Source organism: Erythrolamprus reginae, chromosome 3, assembly GCF_031021105.1.
Source record: "Erythrolamprus reginae isolate rEryReg1 chromosome 3, rEryReg1.hap1, whole genome shotgun sequence".
Lineage (NCBI taxonomy): Eukaryota > Metazoa > Chordata > Lepidosauria > Squamata > Dipsadidae > Erythrolamprus > Erythrolamprus reginae.
The window spans coordinates 37,645,176-37,664,553 of NC_091952.1; the positions used below are offsets into that span (position 1 = coordinate 37,645,176).

General features: G+C 42.5%; 1 pseudogene; it reads left to right on the forward strand.

The window, feature by feature from the left end:
• Window positions 1-4,986: 4,986 nt before the first annotated feature.
• Window positions 4,987-5,687, forward strand: LOC139165616 (splicing regulator RBM11-like; annotated as a pseudogene).
• Window positions 5,688-19,378: the final 13,691 nt, after the last annotated feature.

The window sequence follows — 19,378 nt, forward strand, 5'->3', positions numbered from 1 at the left end:
CGTCCTCTTCTCTGTCCTCCTCCTCCAGGCATGGAGCCAGCAGAGACACAGCCGGTCCCTGAGGAGCCTCAGGCTGAACCACAACAGGAATTCTAGGAATATTTCTATTAGCTTTAAATCAAGGTATTAAGAGATATCAGGATCCTTAGAAAGAGCAAAGGTGAGCTCCAAAATCTTATTCTTAAAATTGCCTTACGACATTGGATTATTCACCTCTATATTATACCTATCAATGATGAATTTGTAAAATTATACATCTAAAAACTTGATAAGACATACCATTTGTGTTCAGTGCAGAGGTGAGTTCTTCCCAGTTTGAACCAGTTCGCCCAAACCAGGGATAGGCAAAGTTGCCTCTTCTATGACATGTGGACTTCAACTCCCAGAATTACTGAGCTAGCATGAGTTTCTCAGGAATTTTGGGAGTTGAAGTCCTCAAGTCATAGAAGAGCCAACTTTGCCTACCCCTGGCCCAAACCAATAACAAACCACTGGTGATGTCATGATGACATCACAAAACCGATTCAGTCAGTGCCAGTAAGCACTGCCATCTTTTTTTTTTAAAAAGAAAAAAATTCAAAAAAAATATTTTTTTGAAAAAAAATGGGAGGGTTTTTTCTGGTTTATTTTCCCTTCTGCACATGCACAGAAGACAAGTTTCCGGCACTGCACATGCATCGTCATCTTGCTTTTGGCTTTTAAAAGAAAGTGCGCGCCTACAAGGCGTAGCCACACAGCACAGGAAGAAGCAAACCGGCAGCGAGGTAAGTTAGAACCCACCCCTGGTACAGTGGGATATTTTAGTTCACTTAATGCAGATATGCAAAGAGAGTCCAAACCGCACATACGAACTGAATAAACAATCTCTCACTGCTAACCCACATTCTGTAAAAGACCTTGGAATACTAATATCGAATGACCTAAGTGCTAAAGCCCACTGCAACAATATCGCCAAAACAGCCTCTAGAGTTGTTAACCTGATCCTACGCAGCTTCTGCTCAGGCAATCTCACACTACTCACAAGAGCCTACAAAACTTTTGCCAGACCCATCCTAGACTACTGCTCATCTGTCTGGAACCCATACCACATCTCAGTTATCAACACCCTTGAAAATGTCCAAAGATATTTCACAAGAAGAGCCCTTCACTCCTCCACTCAAAACAGAATATCCTACGAAAATAGACTAACAATCCTGGACCTAGAAAGCCTAGAACTACGGCGCCTAAAACACGATTTGAGTATTGCCCACAAGATCATATGCTGCAACATCCTACCGGTCAATGACTACTTCAGCTTCAACCGCAATAACACAAGAGCACGCAACAAATTCAAACTTAATACAAACCACTCCAAACTTGACTGTAAAAAATATGATTTCAACAATCATTTTATCAAAGCGTGGAACTCATTACCGGACTCAATTGTGTCAACCCCTAACCCCCAACACTTCTCCCTTAGACTCTCCACGCTTGACCTCTCCAGGTTCCTAAGAGGCCAGTAAGGGGCGTACATAAGTGCACTGGTGTGCCTTTCGTCCCCTGTCCAATTGTCTTTCCTTTCTTTCACCTATCTTATATATTCTCTTCATTTCATATATCCTCTCCTCTAAATTCACTTTCACCCTCTTTTATATTATCACATATCTATTTTTCTTCCTATGTATTTGTGTATTGGACAAATGAATAAATAAATAAATAAATAAAATATTATGGAAACTGTTATATCATATATGATTACCGTCAAAGATCCCATAAAGATACTTTTTCTGATCATATGCTAGTCTTGCATAGGTTTTCTGTAGCCCAGGGTATGATATAACAATTGCCTTGTCTTCCTAAATCACAAACATTTCTCAAGGTCAATGTGATTTCTCCAAAGTTAATGTTAAATATAATGTTAACATTAAGAGGTAAAGAGGCATTCTAGAGGCACAGTGTGATTATAAAGGAGCTTGAAAATTTGGCCCATTGATGTGAAACATAATCTGTCTGTAAGATAGCAAGTGTTAAACCTCTGTTAATTTGATTAACTGGTCTATTTCACACAGAGACCCAGACCTTTTCCTTGAGGCAATGTGTAGGGTATGGAACAAGAGTAATATCACTGCACTGTGTTAATTAAATATCAAGTCTGGCATCATTGAAAAGGTTTGTAGTTACTCTGAGCTAATGATGGCTGTTCTTCTAAGACAAGGGCGGGAGCAGCTAAAGGGGGCGGGTGGAAGAAGCAAGGCTAGGCTAAAGGGTGAGTGGGAAGGAAGAAAGGCAAGGGGGGCGCCCCTCCCTTTTCTTTCTTCAAAAGACACCGTTTCAGTGCCTGTGAAAGCACGCTGTTCTCCTACTTTTTAAAATGCAAACTCTTTCCCCCTCCAAGCCGCCCCTCCCTTTTCTTTCTTCAAAAAAGGGAGGAAAAAAGAAACCCCTTCATCCCAGCAGCAGCAGCTTGGGTTCATAAGGTAAAAATAGTTCGGAAGAAGAGGCAAAAAAATCTTAAACACCGGATTCGTATCTCGAAAAGTTTGTTAGAAGAGTCGTTCGTAAGATGAGGTACCACTGTATATAAATTAGATTAGATTGCAATGGCAAATTCTAGTTCTCAGATTTTTTTTTTAAAATGGGAATGGCACTCTTCCCACGCATACATTTGAGTTGTCTGACTGGTTTGTACTTTGAAAATGGGAAACATTCTTTTGTCATTCATGCTTATGGAAGAACTCTGCCTCTAGCATCTCTCAAAAACTACCATTTAACATATGTATTATGAACACATATTTGTTTATTGGTCATTCTGACTCTTTGCATTAAGTGATAACAAGGCTGAACTTTTTGGTTCCTATCTTAGAAAGCTCTCTAAGTGAAATGACCAGCTCTTGTGCTACCATAATCTATTTGTTTTATTTGTCAAAAATGTACAAGATAGCTGGTATAAGTATAAACATAGATATAAACAAAGTAAATACAGATAAACAAGGACAATAGGACAGTAGAACACGGAGGGTAGGTATGCTGGTGTGTTTATGCACACCCCTTACAGGCCTCTTAGGAATGGGGTGAGGTTGACAGTAGACAGTCTAAGTTTTGGGGGTTTGGGGAAGAAACCACAGAGTCAGGTAGTGAATTCTAAGCATTGATCACTCTGTTGCTGAAGTTGTAATTTCTGCAGTTGAGTTTGGAGTGATTTAAGTTTGTATCTATTGTGTGCTTGTGTATTGTTGTGGTTGAAGCTGAAGTAGTCATTGATAGGTAGTATATTGTGGTAGATAATTTTATGAACTACATTTAGACTGATTAAAAGGTGATATAATTCCAAATTGTCTAAGCCCAAGATTTCAAGTCTGGTGGAATAAGGTATTCTGTTGGGAGATGAGGAATGGAGGATTTTTCTTATTAAATATTTTTGAACTCTCTCAATTGTGTTAATGTCTGATGTGCAGTGCGGGTTCCAGACAGGTAAGCTGTATTCGAGAATTGATCTAGCGAATGTTTTGTATGCTCTGGTAAGCAGTGTAATATTGCCAGAGAAGAAGCTATACAAGATTAGATTAACAACTCTTAGTGCCTTTTTGGCAATGTTGTTACAGTGGGCTCTGACACTTTGATCATTAGATATGAGTACTCCAAGTTCCTTGACAGAGTGAGGGCTGTCTACAAGGCTGTGTCCTCCAAGCTTGTATTTTGTGTTCTGAGTCTTTTGCCAATGTGTAAGACAGAGCATTTGTTGGTTGAGATTTGAAGTTGCCAATTGTTTGACCATTCTGATACATGTTCAAGGTCTTTTTGAAGCGAGGTGGTGGTGTTAAATAATTTAACATTGTCGATGAAGAGAACACAGTTGCTTATGATATGATCACAAAGGTAATTTCTGTAAACTATGAAGACTGTTGGTCTTAGAACGCTGCCTTGAGGGACATCACTGTTGACACATGCAGATTTTGATAGGGCACTTCCTATTTTAACCACCCGTTATCTGTTTGACAAGAATGCAGTAAACCAATCAGGTAGGGGTCCAGAAGAAGTTTAGTTTCAGAAGAAGTTTGTTTTGCACCACTGAATCAAAGGCTTTACAAAAGTCTATGTAAATTGGGTCTATTGTTTTACCCTGATCAAATCGTTTAGTCCATATATTTTTGCACTGTAGGAGTAATTTGCTAACAACCCTCCCTCCCATTTTAGTAGTGCAATTTTGGACTGGTGGCAGCGGGGATGGGGGTTTCAGGGAGATTTATGGTTGGAAACACTAGCAGATTGAAAAAAAGGCACAAAGCTACACTACTGAAAATTGCTCATTTTGCTCCTGAATTTCAGTGGCATAACTTCAGGGTATTAGGATAGAAATGGGGAGCAGGGAGCAGGTCTGGCTGACGGTTGCCCACCTCTGACTTCCATAAGAATTAAATGATACATTCAATAAAACAATCAGTACAATGTAATAAAGTTTAAAGGCTGCAATAAAAATGTACAATAAAGAACAATAAACCACCGAAGGCAGCAAATACCAGAGGACCTAATAGGCATGGGCACTCAGTAGCACTAAAGCATTATGTAATTTCAAAATCCCTCTGCCAGCAAGCAATTCCAATCTCCAGCAACAACCGTTTATCTTAACTGCAGCTCAGGAAGGAAGGGAGAAAGGAAGAATCATAGGGAGGGGAACAGGTATTATATGTAGAAAAGGGAAAGAAAAGAAATGTCAAATAAACAGATAATTAAAGGCCCCTTCCATATTTGTCTTTGGTTCTCTGTATTGGTTACTTAAGACTCATGTTTCTAATTTCCTTGACAAACGGGAAGAACTAAAAGGAATAGAATTATAAAGATAACATTTCCCCTTCAACCCTTTAATTACTTTGTTTCTGGATAGAATTGGGACGACCGAGTGGAGCTGAGCATTTACTGGCTGGATGCCCTTCCTGATGCCTATGCGGAGTTCACAGCAGATATTTTCTCTCTCTGTGCCTTGATAAAGAAACATTTGCCTTCAGCATCATGCCAAGCCAAAATAGGGTGGACGAGCCCGACCGGACCCTTTTCGTGGGCAATTTGGAGAATCACGTGAAGGAGGAGATTCTCTATGAGCTTTTCTTGCAGGTTGGACTGGTATCCAAAGTCACCATATGCAAGGACAAAGATGGAAACCCCAAGAGTTTTGGATTTGTCTGCTTTAAACACACAGAGTCAGTACCTTATGCTATGGCTTTGCTGAATGGGATTCATTTATATGGAAGACCAACTAAAGTTCAATATTGGTTTGGAAGTACTCACTGCCTAGAGTTAAGCAGTCCTTCCCAGAATATAGATGAGGATGTACAGGCATCAACCTACAGGTATGCAGACCCTTATTGTGATATTCCATCACCTGTTATTCCATATCAGGTGAATAATAATCTACATCAGATTTATTCTGCCATTCAGAGCATGATGACATGTTTGACACAACAGTATGTTCCATACAGTCCAATGGGCCAGCCATTTCTTTACCCACAGATGACATCATCACAGTTTCCAAGTATTCCAGTATCATCCTACATGAATACTAGGAAGATTCTTCTGAAAGTGTCTACTCAGAAGCAAAAACCCACAGTCAGTACCTTATTACAAAAAATACTCCCAAACGAAAAAGAACTCTGGAAGTTAGGGACAAAGACAGTAGCAATAAAAGTAGTAGGAAAAAGTACAGGAAAAAATGAATAAAAATATAAAGAGATAAATTATTAACACTATAGGTTTGTATTTATTTATAAATAAATGTATTATTAAATAAAAAGATATGATCCTGATATTTATAAAAACAATATCACACATACATACATACATACATACATACATACATACATACATACACCACCAAAAATAGAATCTAATCATGTTCTTTGAAAATGTCATGAAAATTAAATAAAGTTTATTGAAAAACTTCTAAAAAAGAAGAAGAAACATCTGCCACTGCCTAGGATTCAACTCTCAACCTTCCAAGTGGGAGGCAAGCATCTTCACCTCTAGGTCACTGTGACACTCTGTAAAAATAAAAACACTTACATGGCAAGCCACTGTATATAAACAGAGAGCAAACCCCACTCCCTTCTAGCACTGAAGTTGTTACCTTGTAGGATAATGAAATGTTTGCAAGAAAATAACCAAGCTCAGAAAGGGCAAAGGACCCCACAGTGGCTTTTATGGTGAACTTCTGAAGGGATTGACCCAATTTTGAAAAGATAGGTTTTTTTTCTGAATTGTGGCTCCCCTTGCTATATTTCCAATATAATAAAAACCAATGTTTCTCAGCATCAGGGATTCCAACTCCCAGATGTCCCCAGCCAGTGTGAGCTTTAGTTCACACATCTTAAATCTGATGTTGAGAAACACTGGCTCATATTATATTGGAAAACCAGCAAGCAACAAGCCCTTAAATAGGCTCCTTACAACTTTTTCAGAAGCTTGGGTAGTTTCTTTTTTGTTTGTTTGTTCTCCGTTCGTGCAAAGCAGAATGCTATAAAGAAAATGTAAAGTGCCATTTTGGAAAGCAAGTAAAATTTCAGACCTTGTTCGGACTGACATTGATGCCGTCCTTTTACTGCACGCCATGTTCTCCAGAATACATCCTGGCAGCAGACTCTAATTAATTTATGGCTCTCAAGGCACATTTCTCCAAGACTATTTACCAAAATAGCCTCTAATGTTTCCTGAGTTTCCTCCACATTGATGTTAAGCTAATTGCTCTGTGATGGCTCAGCAGTGCCAGGCTGTGTTGTGTTTTCCTGGGGGATCTACCTTATTTGAGATCCTGCAAAAATACTGCATGCTTCATTTATCATATACTTGTTTAATATGCTTAGCTTGTTTTGAGAAAGAGAGTAAATGTTCCCCTTATTCTGCATCTTTAAGATGAACAAAAATAATCAATTTTCTAGGCAATTGTGATTGGATTACAATGCTGCTGAACTGGTAGTGAAATTACGGCTGTAACTCTACACCTACTAATTTGGAAATAAGCAAATAAAATGCAATGGGAACCTCGCTGAAGGTTTGCTGTAATGTAAGATTAGTAAGTGATTGTTGTTAAGAAACAAGCAAGAAAGAAAGAAAATACATTTTAATGCCCCCAAACAAAGCAAACTCCATTTCTGTTCTGTTAAGCCCTTTTGAGACTCATGGCAAAAAAACCCCAGATGTACCATGTGCATTTAACACATATTTTTTTCCAAATACCAGGAAACAATAAACAATTGTAATCTGGAAAAGATGAGATGGAGGAGAGAAGATCATTTTTAACCCTGCCCTTTCCTCCAGTAGCCTTTATTCTTTTCATTGTGTAACTGGTTGTATCTAGGAAAAAAAGCTGTGAGAATGTTCATTTCAGACATTCAGCTCAAAAGTGATTTGTTCAGCTTGACAATCCAATTTCTGAATAAACTCTATAAAGCATTTTATTTAAAGTATTGAACTGAAACAAATGCTTCCGAGCTGATCCAACAAAAGTCAAATTTACTTTGAAGATCTCCTGTACACTCTCAAATACATTTTTCCTAAACCTGAAAATATTGGTATTTTCATTTTGTAAAACTAGCTTCATTTATCTTTTTTTCCTTTTTATTAATGGATTTATGTGTAAAGTAACACTTCAATGGATATTTTAATACTAAGAAATTCAGTTAAGATCAAAATCTTTATCATAATTCAAACAGTTTGATGCAACTTGCAGCAATTCTTTTTCAATGTAAGACTCAACTTTTGACAATATTTTCAAATAATTTCATACTTGTAATATTGACATCTCAAATTGTAACAAACTTTGGTAAAATACCTCTTTTTCTCTTCATATCTCTCTAATTTATCTACGTAGTAAAATGCTAATAAGTCTCCCATTAATATTTCACAAAAATCACTGTATTGAAATAACACAAGATTTATAAGAACAACAAAGGAAACAAATATTGAAACATACTGCAATTTATTGGGTGTGATGTGCTACCTTCTGGTACCACCCAAACCAACATTTTGCTTAATTTTTTAATGTAGGCATTCCCAAAGTGGACAATTTCCAAATGTGTGATCATTCACTCCAAAATTCCATCAGTACAGCTATTGCTGATAGTTCTTGGAGTTGAACTCCATGCATCTGGAAAGTGTCCAGGTTTGTACTTGTAATGAAGATGGGAATCATAATACAGTATTTCTTAATGATCATATCTCCAGAGTAAGTGTACCCATCACTTTAAATGCAAATAATGCATTATAATGTAAGGGCTGGAGTTGAAACTGCGGAGTAAGAAGTCTGGAGGCAGCTCTTGTTACATGTGAATAGATTTGTGATATTAGGTATGACTTTTTGGAAAGAATTCAGCATATGGATTTGAGGTTTTTTCTAGCATTTTGGGTGAGATTCCAAAAACTACTAATTCCTGGTTTTCATATATGTTTCTAGTAATGGAGGGCTAAAATTGCCTATTTACTTGAAGGTACAGACAAATTCTCTCTATCACCTTCTTATGATAATCTCTTATCTGTTGACCATCCCAAACTTTTGGAAGGTGATGGGCTGCCCCTCTCCAGAAACTCAAGGCCTACCTGGCTTGAGCGATGGAGGGGCGGTGCCCTTGGGGCTCACATATGCCAGTTCCCGAATGGGGACATGGGAAGTGAGCCCTCCCACACACCAGGGGGCATGGCAGAGAGTAAGGTGAGGGTAGTGATAACCTCCCCTTGCTCAACAAGGAGCTATGCCTATAGTTGCCCAGGAAGGTTACTGAGAGGAAATTCCACTCAATTTAGCGACCTCTGCAGGTCTTCGATAATTATATGAGTCCTTCAGGATTGGATGGCATAGAATTCGAATAAATAAATGAATATAAATAATACCCAGCTCTTGAGTCCGTGTGTTTATTTCTGCATCCAATGCAACCTGAGCCAGGAATGGGTGCAGTTGGGAGACAAACAGATTTGTGCACAGGGCTTTGTGTTTTTGTTGTTGTTGTTGTTGTTGTTGTTATTATTATTATTATTATTATTATTATTATTATTATTATTTATTAGATTTGTATGCCGCCCCTCTCCGTAGACTCAGGGCGGCCCACAACACAATAAAACAGTTCATAACAAATCTAATAATTTACAATTTAAAATATTTTTAAAAAACCTTATTATTAAGCAGACATACATACAAACATACCATACATAAATTGTATAGGCCCGGGGGGAGATATCTCAGTTCCCCCATGCCTGACGACAAAGGTGGGTTTTGAGGCGTTTACGAAAGGCAAGGAGGGTGGGGGCAGTTCTAATCTCTGGGGGGAGTTGGTTCCAGAGAGTCGGGGGCGCCACAGAGAAGGCTCTTCCCCTGGGGCCTGCCAAACAACATTGTTTAGTTGACGGGACCCGGAGAAGGCCCACTCTGTGGGACCTAATCGGTCGCTTGGATTTGTGCAGTAGAAGGCGGTCTCAGAGATATTCTGGTCCGATGCCATGAAAGGCTTTATAGGTCATAACCAACACTTTGAATTTTGACCGGAAATTGATCGGCAACCAATGCAGACTGCGGAGTGTTGGTGTGACATGGGCATATTTGGGAAAGCCCATGATTGCTCTCGCAGCTGCATTCTGCACGATCTGAAGTTTCCGAACACTTTTCAAAGGTAGCCCCATGTAGAGAGCATTACAGTAGTCGAACCTCGAGGTGATGAGGGCATGAGTGACTGTGAGCAATGACTCCCGCTCCAAGACCGTCACCTGCTCTTTGTTGTGGAATAACAACTCTTGGTTGAATTCAGAAGCATTGTTACTTGTTATTTCTATGCTCTCTTTTATAGTGTTTATTTTATCTACAACAAATGCAGTCTCATTTGCAGATTGGAACTCATCCATTGTCCTTCTCCCTCAGCTCAGTAATAACACAGTACCTCCCCCCCCCCCAGATTTTTTATAATTTAATAACAAACAAAACTAGTGTAAAATTAATTTTTCCCACACAGGTTGGAATAAACATATAGAACTGCAGAAGATTTCAAGCTTTAGCACCTTGAGAAGGAGTCCTTAAAGTGTTAAACAGAGCGTTTTGATGTGAATAACAAATCATGTTTATATAACAGGAATGAAATTTCTTTCCTTTTTTTTAATCAGAAGAAATAAAACATCCTTAGTTATTCATTGAATTCACTTTTATTGGACTTAAAGCAATGACAAGTTCTGAAGAATTCCAAGGCAATTATATTATACTGAAGTTCAAAGAGTGACCCCATCCAGAACTAACAATAGGAAATTGCTAAGCCTCAAATTTTATATTACTTGGTTCTTGCTATGATTGTGTCTAAATCTGTTTGTCGGTGTCCTGATGATACCTATCCCAGACTGACAGAGAATCTAACTCATCAGCCTCATGTGGATTTTAAACAAGAACAGGAAGAGAGTCAAAATCTTTGAAGTTTGTGGCATCCAATAGACTGGGAGCTGGGGAATGGATATCCCATACACCAATGACAAAATTGCACTTACAGGAAAGGCACCAGAAATAATATACATATCTACCATGTTATTCATTGGATATGAGTTTTTAATTTTAATTTAACTAATATTGATTTTAAAGCCCTACATGGCATTGGACCAGAGTACTTCCGCAACCGCCTGCTACCACACGAATCCCAGTGACCGATAAGGTCCCACAGAGTTGGCCTTCTCCGGGTCTCGTCAACTAAACAATGTCGTTTGGCGGGGAAGAGCCTTCTCTGTGGCGGCCCCGACCCTCTGGAATCAACTCCCCCCAGAGATTAGAACTGCCCCCACCCTCCTTGTCTTTCATAAATTACTCAAGACCCATCTATACCACCAGGCATGGGAGAGTTGAGACACCTTTCCCCCAGGCTTTTTTATATTTATGTTTGGGTATGTATGTGTTGTTTGCTTTTTAAATATGATAGGGTTTTTATGTGCTTTTTTAATATTAGATTTGTTTTCGGTAGAATATTGTTTTTATTATTGTTGTGAGCCTCCCCGAGTCTTCGGAGAGGGGCGGCATACAAATCTAATAAATAAATAAATAAATAAATAAAATAAATAAATATCTTTGATGGATAACTAATACGACTATTAGAAGAGGCAACAAATATTCTGGTGCAGCAAAATACAATATCAGATAAAATAGACACATAAAAAAGTTTGGATCAGAATAAAAAAAATAACAGATGGTAGGGACCTTGGAAGTCTTCTAGTCCACTTCCTGCTGAAGCAGAAGACCCTATACCAGTGATGGCGAACCTATGGCATGAGTGTCACAAGGGGCACATGGAGTCATATCTGCTGGCATGTGAGCCGTTGCCCTAGCTCAGCTCCAGCTTGCATGTGTGTGCCAGCCAACTGATTTTTGGCTCACACAAAGGCTCTGGGAGGGCATTTTTGGCTTCCAGAGAACCTTCGGGGGGATGGGGGAGAATGTTTTTACCCTCCACGGCTCCTTTGGAACCCGGGGAGTGTGAAACATGAGCCTACTGGGCACACGAGAAGTTGGGAAACAGGCCATTTCCAGTCTCCAGAGGGCCTCCGGCGGGGGGGGGGGGGGGTGAGACAGGGGAAGCTATTTTCACCCTCCCCAGACATTGAATTATGGGTGTGGGCACTCACATGTGTGTGATAGCATGCGCGCCCGTTCTTTTGGCACCCAGGAAAAAAAAGGTTTGCCATCACTGCCCTATACCATTATAGACAACTGGCTGTCCAGTCTCTTTTTAACAACCTCTAGTGTTGGAACACCCTAAGTTCTGGAGGTAAGTCATTCCACTGATTAATTCTTCTGTCAGGAAGTTTCTTCTTATTTCTAGGTTGGTTTTCTCCTTAATTGTTGCCTTGTCATCTGCTATTCTTAAAAACAATAATAATAATTAGAGCCAATCTTGCGTGTGCTCCTGGAACCCAAGCAATCATTGCCAAGAGACTAAATCATCCACATTCGTGCAGAATAAAGATTAGATCCAAGCGTACCCATGGAATGATCAGCCTTGAGTTCATGATCAATGCTGAAAGCTAGTGGAATTTCGGTTCTATTGACAGGATCAGCAAAGATAGAACATTGTTTGTCAGAAGAAAATGCAGACTGAATGCTGCTAAGATTTCTCTATACATTGAAGAAAGGTTGCAATATTATACAGTACATCATTTGTAGCAATTGAAGAAATGACTATATTAGGAAGTCTCTACAGAGAGGGGTGGCATTCAAATCAAATCAAATCAAATCAAATCAAATCAAATCAAATCAAATCAAATCAAATCAAATCAAATCAAATCAAATCAAATCAAATCAAATCAAATCAAATCAAATCAAATCAAATCAAATCAAATCAAATCAAATCAAATCAAATCAAATCAAATCAAATCAAATCAAATCAAATCAAATCAAATCAAATCAAATCAAATCAAATCAACAAATAAACTAACAAACCAACCAACCAACCAACCAACCAACCACTATACAATGATCCAAAGTGGTCCAAATGGTTACACAATATTTCATGGTATTTGCTAATCGAAGCAGCTACTAGTTTTGAGTCATGAACTATTTTGATGTAGTAATTAAATCAAGCCTGTATTGAAACAAAGCTTCAAAGGGCTATAGGTTCCTGTTAATATGTCTCAGTAACTGGGATTCAAGCAATATCATATTGCCAAACATGGAAATTTCATTTAACCACAGCAGATAATAGCAGGTGATTAATTTAATTTAATCACCTTTTAATTTAATTATAATAGGCTAGACTGAACAGGGAATCATGGCTTCCACTAAGTTTTTGAGTTTTTCATCAAAGAAACGACCCAGCTGTCTTCACTGGAGGAAGAGGCATAAGCTAATAGTTCTATTAGTCAGAAGAGGCTTCAGTGATGTCACATTTCAATGGTTTCTTCAGACTAGGGCAGAGGTCTTCAAACTTGGCAACTTTAAGACTCATGGACTATGCTGGTTGGAGAAACCTGGGAGTTGAAGTCCACAAGTCTTAAAGTTGCCAAGTTTGGGGACCCCTGGACTGATAGAGGAGGCTCTAGATTAAAAAACAAAACCATGTATGACCTGTTTGATTCATTCCTGCTTGCCTGCAAAAATGATCATCTTTTCTTTGTAAAGTAGTTTTCATTAAGCTTTTGTCAAAGGCAAGTATTATTTCCAAGTATCATTTCAATATTATTATTCAATATTATTCAGTGCAACCAATGTTTTATTTTTTTTAAAAAATGACTGGACCAGCTGTTACCTTACATCAAAATAAAATTGCAGACTAGAAAAGTATGCTCAATGGACTCAAGCAGATTTCATGGCCAAGGGCATTATCTTGGAATAACTGGAACTGGAAAACCTATGGGAAAGCACTAGAAAGGGACCATCTGTAATTGGAATGAATAACAAAGTGCAGCTATTTCACAGGTGCAACACTCTATATTTCCTTCATTGATTAGGTTATCTGTGTCATAAGGCCAAAAGCCAAAAGCCCTTTCAGTGTTTGCTTGCTCTACTGATTGACTTATTTTCATGTCCTGTGTGGTTTCATTTCCTTCACATTCAATTTATTGCAAATGGTGTTTTCAAAGCATCACAGAATATTTAAAAAATAAGTTCAAACCTTGATACAGGGTGGCCCTGAACACAAATAGTTTGATTTGGAAAAACACCTATGGCTGTACTTGCTTTGACATTCTATTGTGCTTGGAAATGATAGGAAAAACACTTCAAGTATTAGATTTAGTACTTGAATTCAGCTTGTGAAAGTTACTGGGTAGGCTATTCCATTGGAAGTTGTATCACAAACTATAATAGGTGAGGCCTCCGGTAAGTCAGAACACTTTAATCAGAACTCATGCCAGGCTGGCAGGTACAGGCTTAGAGTAAGAAAAACAATACAGAAGCTTTTATACACATAGCTGCCTGAGGCAGCAACCAATTAACAGCAGAGAAACTTCCCGCTTACAGTGTATCCAGGGAGGCGCACCAATCAGCACCTTGGATAGCCCGGCTCGCTGAACTCCTAGCGGCCGGCTGTTAATAAACAGACAGACTTAACACTCCTCTCCCCTTGGCTCGCGCATACATAATCCTTTAAGTATGATGGTCTGCGGCTAATTCTCTCTGAACGACGTGGCTCTGCACCGCGGGGCGAACCTAGATTTAACCCTTCCGCTTCCTGACTTAACTCAGCACTTTGGGGTAGCTCCGCCTCTCGCCCAACTCCAGCGGTTGCTTCCCTGGTTCTGCAAGCCTCGATAGAAGGTTCCTGGAACCCATCTTCGCATTGATCCTCGATTATCCGTTCTTCCCCATCAGCACTCTTATCCAGGCGTACCTGATCCAGGTGCCTTCTCCATACCCTGCCATCTTTAAGCATCACCTCAAACGAACGGGGCCCCAATTCTCTGCTAATAATTCCTTTTTCCCATGTTTTGTCTCCGGAATAAGACCGCGCATACACCACATCTCCCACCTGTATATTCCTTCCTGACCTATCTGGCCATTGCACCCCCAAGGTGTAACCAGGGTGCAACCTATCCAGAATAATCCTCAGCTTCCGGCCCATCAGTAGCTCGGCCGGGGTTCTACCCGTGGACACACATGGAGTCGAATGCTGGGCCAGCAACACATCTGCCAATTTCTCTTTCCACGAGCCCTGTGGCATCTTCTTCAAAGCCTCCTTAACCATCCTAACTACCCATTCTGCCTGACCATTACTGGCCGGATGCCACGGGGAGGACAAGGCATGCCTAATACCCACTGATGCCAGGAAGGACTCAAATAGAACTGAAGTAAACTGTGGCCCATTGTCCGAGACTATCAGATCCGGAAGGCCATGCATGGTGAAAAGGCCCCTTAAAACATCTATTACTGTCTGAGCCTGAGTAGATCCTAACTGGGCCACTTCTACCCACTTGGAATAGGCATCAATTGTTATTAAGAATGTCTGGCCCATAAACGGACCTGCCAGATCTATGTGCACTCTAGTCCAGGGTCCTGACGGCGGCTCCCATGCCAATGGTTCCGCCCGTGGTGGAAACGGTCTGCTCTCCTGACAACTCATACAATTGGCCACTCTCTGTTCTATTTCCCTGTCTATACCAGGCCACCAGACGTAATCCCGGGCCAATCCCTCCATCCTCACAATGCCTGGGTGGCCCTTATGTAACATAGCCAGCACTTCATTCCGTAATCTGCCCGGCACGACGACTCTCTCTCCTCTTAGTAGGGTGCCCTTCTCCACCGAGAACTCTGACCTGCAGCGCCAGAAGGGAACGAGAAGATCGGCGGGGGTCGAATTCGGCCATCCCCGCAACACCCACTGCCTCACCTGTGACAAAACACGGTCTCTTCCTGTTTCTCTGGCCACATCCCTTGCAGACAAAATTGAAGACCCTTCAGATAAAGCAAAAACTGAGCAGGATGGGGCGGGATCGGACAATAATTCGGCCAGGGGGCATCGGTTGAGGGCATCAGCATGGGCTATGTGGCGACCCGGTTTGTAAATCAAGGTATAATTGTAATTGGCCAGGAACACGATCCATCGGGACATACGTGGTGAAAGAACGGTGGGACTCTGGCGGTTACCAGCTAATAATCCTAAGAGGGGCTGATGGTCAGTAACTAACTCGAAACTCCGCCCATAAAGGTATTCATGGAATCGACGGACTCCAGCGATGAGTGCCAACGCCTCCTTGTCTATATGCCCGTAGTTCCTTTCGGCCTGGGCAAGAGTCCGAGAAAAGAAGGCTATGGGCGCCTCTGAGCCATTTGGCAGACGATGACTTAGGACAGCCCCGACGCCGTACTGCGAGGCGTCGCAAGTTAAAACCAAGGGTAACCCCGGGGAGTATTGAGCCAGAACGTCATTTGACAGGAGAATTTTCTTGACCGCCCCAAACGCGGTTTCCTCCCTCGGACCCCAATGCCAATTTGAACGGGAGTCCAGCAGCCTGTGAAGGAGTTCGGCCATGGATGCCTTATGCGGAATAAAGACCGCATAGAAATTTAAAAGCCCCAAGAATGCCTGGAGTTCAGCTTTAGAACGGGGCCTGGGGGCATCCTGGATTGCCTGAGTTTTCTCCAAAGTCGGGTGTATTCCCTTTCCATCTACTCTGAATCCTAAGAACTCAACCTCCGAAACCCCAAATACACACTTCTTGGGTTTGAGCTTCAACCCCGCCCCTTGGAATTTATCTAATACCCTTCGAACCCTGGAGAACAGTTCGTCCATGGAACTCCCCGACACCAGGACGTCGTCAAAATATGGTACAGTTCCCTCTAGCCCATATAATAACCATTCCATTAACCCCTGAAATATTCCCGGCGCAATGGAGACCCCAAACTGAAGGCGATTACATCTGAAAACCCCCCTATGGGTAACGATAGCCTGGGCTTCTGCTGTTTGGGGGTCCACGGGAAGCTGCTGATAAGCTTGGGACAGGTCAAGCCTCGCAAAGACCTTGCCATTTCCCAGAGTGTGGAGCAGCTGCTGCACCACCGGCAAAGGACAAAAGTGGTGGGCTAAAGCCCAGTTAACAGAACATTTGTAGTCCCCGCATAGTCTTATACCCCCATCCCCCTTAAATGCAATGACCAATGGGGTCTCCCATGTTGCTTGGTCCACAGGCTCCAGTACACCTTGAGATATAAGACGGTCCAGTTCCGCGTCCACCTTTGGCCTGAGAGGAATGGGGACCCTGCGGGCTTTCAGCCGCACCGCCGGTACTTGGGGGTCAAGGCTGAATGAAATAGGGCTATCAGTGTACCGTGTTTCCCCGATAGTAAGACCCCCCCGATTGTAAGACATATGGGGGGTTTCAGGGGGGTCGGCTAATATTAGCCATACCCCGAAAGTAAGACATATGTCTTACTTTCGGGGAAACACGGTATTGCGGGGGGGGGGGGGGAGCCCGATGACCCGCCGAGCAGGTGGGAGAGCTCGGCCGCAAGGCACAAAGGATTTCCCTCGAGAGAGAGAGAGTGGGGGATAGTCGTCGTCGGAGCGCTAAAGACCAGGGCAGAGAAAGCGCGAGCTGCATGCGGGAGAAGCGGAGGAGGAATCAGGCAAGCCGAATGGGAGCCTGTTCTGTGTGAGTCCGGTCCGGGTTTTGCTTACAGCCCCGGGCATTAGCAATAGCAGCGGCGGCAGGAGAGGCAGCCCTTTGCAATGTGGTCCGCCTGTCTCGGCACTTGCAGAGCGAGGATGTAGAGGTGGGTTTGCGGAGGAGTTGCTGGCGGGGAATGGAGCGAGGGAGGGCAGGGGAGGGATTCCCATTCGGCTTGCCTGATTCCTCCTCTGCTTCTCCCGCATGCAGCTCTCGCTTTCTCTGCCCTGGTCTTTAGCGCTCCGACGACAACTATCCCCCACTCTCTCTCTCTCTCTCTCTCAAAGAAAAGCCTTAATTTCGTAGCCATCGGCCTTCCGAGGCTGGAGTTCATCCTTTTGGGGGATTACGATCGCTTAATCCAAACCACCGCCGCTATCCCCCCCCCACGCGATTCCTTGCACCTTCTTCCCAACGTTATATCTGCGGTTCAGCCTCCTTCCCCGTCGAGAGAATTCCGATAGCAATACTAAGTTCTTTCCCTTTAAACACAAGCATAAGCACGCGACCCAAAGTAGAGATGCAAAACTTTTTCCAATGTAAGACATACCCCGATAGTAAGACATAGGGGGGCTTTTGGGGGTAAAAAGAAAGTAAGACATGGTCTTACTATCGGGGAAACACGGTAACAGCCCAACCCTTCGTTGAATACTGAGGGAAACTCCTTAGCAAGTTTCTCAAAAGCTGAAGCCCCATGTACCAAATTAACCCCGGTGACAGATAACCCCAATGAATTAAACCAATTTAGCCCCAAAAGAGTTGAGAAAGGTCCATCCACCACTATTAAAGGCAGCTTGCCCACAAAAGATTTGAATTTAACCATAAAACGACCCTCCCCCAAAATTGGAATTGAAGAGCCTTGGTAGTCTCTGAGAACTGAGCTGCAGGGCTGAAGGTGATTCTTGCTTAAACGAGGGAAACAACACTTCAAGGTAGACCATGAAGCCAAAGAGTGCGCTGAGCCAGTGTCAACTTGCATTGAGCACCAAGTGTTTCCCAGACGAACATCAACAGAAATTTTCTCTGTGCCGCTCGACGTCTTCCTGACATACAAAGTAGTTTGGCGCGGAAAACTGTAGACGGTGTTGCATTCATCCCGGCGATTTGATGAAAATTGCCTTTGCCAGCGAGAGTTGTAATTCTGGGACTCCCTCTGCTCCCTTCTCGGGGTTGGTGGGGATCTACGGGAATGGCAGACCCTCGCAATATGCCCCCGGGCACCACATCGCCTGCACGCAGCGTCCCTGAATGGACAACTCGCTCTAAAATGGCTTCCCCCACAGCCCCAACACGGAGACAGCGGAGGACGGGGACGGGCAGCAGGCAGATTTCGGCTGCGGTTAGCTGCCAGCCGGCAGACCTCTTCCTCCTCCCCGGCATTGGAATCCTCCTTGTCCGCCACAGGCGGGGGCTTATCTGGAAGCGGCAGCCCTTTACTTGTAACATTTACCGAGCTGTCCATGGCCGCTAGAGACAAAGTTGACAGCTCAAATGCACGGGCTTCAGCCAGAGCCGTTTGAAAAGTTAAGTCTCGGGTGGCCAGGAGACGCTGCTTAAGGCGTCCATCCCTCACCCCAAAAACCAATCTATCAAGTAAATAGTCATTTAGATCTGTGAATTCGCAGTATAAAGCAACCCTGCGGAGAGCGGCGACAAAATAATTGATTGACTCCCCTTCTGCCTGGTTCCTCTGGTAAAACTTGTATCTCCGGGCACAGCGGGACGGGGCAGGGGCATAATGATCCTGCAGCGTAGACAGGAATTGCTGCCACGGAATGTCATGTATTGAGACTGGGGCGAACAGAGCCCTCGCCATCTCAAACATCTCTGGGCCACAAAACCCAAGGAAATATGACCTCTTCCTATCCCCTGATATTTCAGTATATCCATTAGAAATTAGAAAACAATCGAAGCGGGCCATGTAGGAGTCCCACGTCTCCCCTTGAGGGTCGAAAGGGGGAAAGGTCAGCTGTACGGACATCCTCACTTACTGTATATTACTTAGTAAGACTTCGTATGGATTGCTCGCCTCTCGTCGCCAGTATAATAGGTGAGGCCTCCGGTAAGTCAGAACACTTTAATCAGAACTCATGCCAGGCTGGCAGGTACAGGCTTAGAGTAAGAAAAACAATACAGAAGCTTTTATACACATAGCTGCCTGAGGCAGCAACCAATTAACAGCAGAGAAACTTCCCGCTTACAGTGTATCCAGGGAGGTGCGCCAATCAGCACCTTGGATAGCCCGGCTCACTGAACTCCTAGCGGCCGGCTGTTAATAAACAGACAGACATAACACAAA